Raw genomic sequence first — 1,677 nt, 5'->3', positions numbered from 1 at the left:
TGCTTTATTGTGAAGAATACACATTCAGTTTGGTAGGTACAGAACCATCATGGGTTCCCCTGTCGCATGTGTGTTTCTCAAATTACTCACCAACTCAGTGTTTGCTTTAAAGTAAATGTGGAAAAGGTAAGTGACTGTATGCATGCATGCATGTATAAATAATGAGCAGATGGAAGGCTCATGGCCCGATATTCCTGCAGGGCCAAGCTGTCGTCACTTCAGCTCCTCTGTAGAGGACGAGGGCGTCTCAGAACCTTCTGGGCCCTCCTAAAAGGAGCACACAGATTGGGACGTCACGGAATAAAGTAACACACAATTAATCTTGAATTAGTGACTATTGATTCTGGTAATGCTGTTAGTAAATATAAGGATTCCAAACCACACACACACCTTGACTTTGTCCAGGTCCGGACCACCTGGAAGGGATCTCTGTGAGGAAAAAGAGAGAATAGGCTAGAGATGTGCCAGGGAGAAGGAGGGAGGGCAAGCTGCTCACCCCCTTGGTGGGCTGATCTCATCACTGGATTTGGACCGGTTCTTCAACTGTTTCTGGGGGGGGGGGGGGGGGGGGGGTCAACAGTACAGCCAAGTGCTGAATGAAACAGGATTTATGTGGCATGTTCAAATGCCAGCCAGGAGTTACGATGATACAGCTGGAACTCACTTCTTTGATCTTCTGCTCCATGGCCGTTAGGTCCACAATTATAACAAATCTAGGGTTGGCTGTACACAAATGATTTAACTCCTGTGGCCAATCTGAGGAGGATAAGAGGATTAGCTCGTTAGTTCATATGTCAAAGTCCACCAAGTGGCAACACTCACCAAGTGAGAGTATTCAAATCAAATTGTATTTGGTCACAGGCACCGAATACAACAAGTGTAGACCTTACAGTGAAATGCTTACTCACAAGCCCTAAACCAACAAGGCAATTAAGAAAAACAAGTAAAAAAATATCAAAAAAGCTGGTACTCACTTCACTGAAAGTAAAAGAGCAGCAGTAAAATAACAGTAGCGAGTCTATATACAAGGGGTACCAGTACAGAGTCAATGTGCGGGGTCACAGGTTAGTCAAGGTAATATGTCCATGCAGGTTGAGTTAACCTGACTATGCATAGATAACAAACAGGGAATAGCAGCAGCGTAAAGGAGGGTGGGGGGACATTGGAAATAGTCTGGGTAGCCATTTGATTAGATGTTCACGTGTGGCTTGAAGCTGTTTAGGAGCCTACTGTACCTAGACTTGGCACTCCAGTACTGCTTGCCATGTGGTAGCAGAGAGAACAGTCTGACTAGGGTGGCTGGAGTCTTGGACCAGTTTTAGGGCCTTTCTCTGACACCGCCTGGTATATAGGTCCTGGATGGCAGGAAGCTTGACCCCAGTGATGTACTGGGCAGTACGCACTACCCGCTGTAGTGCCTTGCGGTCAGACGCGGAGCAGTTGTCATACCAGGCAGTGATGCAACCAGTCAGGATGCTCTCAATGGTGCAGCTTTGAGGATCTGAGGACCCATGCCAAATCTTTTCAGTCTCCTGAGGGGGAATAGGCTTTGTCATGCCGTCTTCACAACTGTCTGTGTGTGTTTGGACCATGATAGTTTATTGGTGATGTGGACACCACGGAACTTGAATCTCTCAACCTGCTCCACTACAGCCCTGTCGATGAGAATGGGGGCGT

General features: G+C 47.0%; 1 long non-coding RNA gene across 1 annotated transcript; it reads right to left on the bottom strand.

Moving 5' to 3' along the window:
* LOC145858047 (uncharacterized) lies at positions 1 to 1,314 on the bottom strand. Its single transcript, XR_014378810.1, has 3 exons — positions 665 to 1,314; positions 391 to 429; positions 1 to 267 (listed from the first exon to the last, which is right to left on the bottom strand). It is a non-coding gene; the product is annotated as an uncharacterized LOC145858047 (long non-coding RNA).
* Between the last annotated feature and the right edge of the window lie 363 nt (positions 1,315 to 1,677).

Source organism: Salmo salar, chromosome 09 (genome assembly GCF_965601325.2).
Source record: "Salmo salar chromosome 09, fSalSal1, whole genome shotgun sequence".
Taxonomy (NCBI): Eukaryota; Metazoa; Chordata; class Actinopteri; order Salmoniformes; family Salmonidae; genus Salmo; species Salmo salar.
The sequence above is the reverse complement of the archived record's forward strand: the minus strand, read 5'-3'. Positions and strand labels throughout refer to the sequence as shown.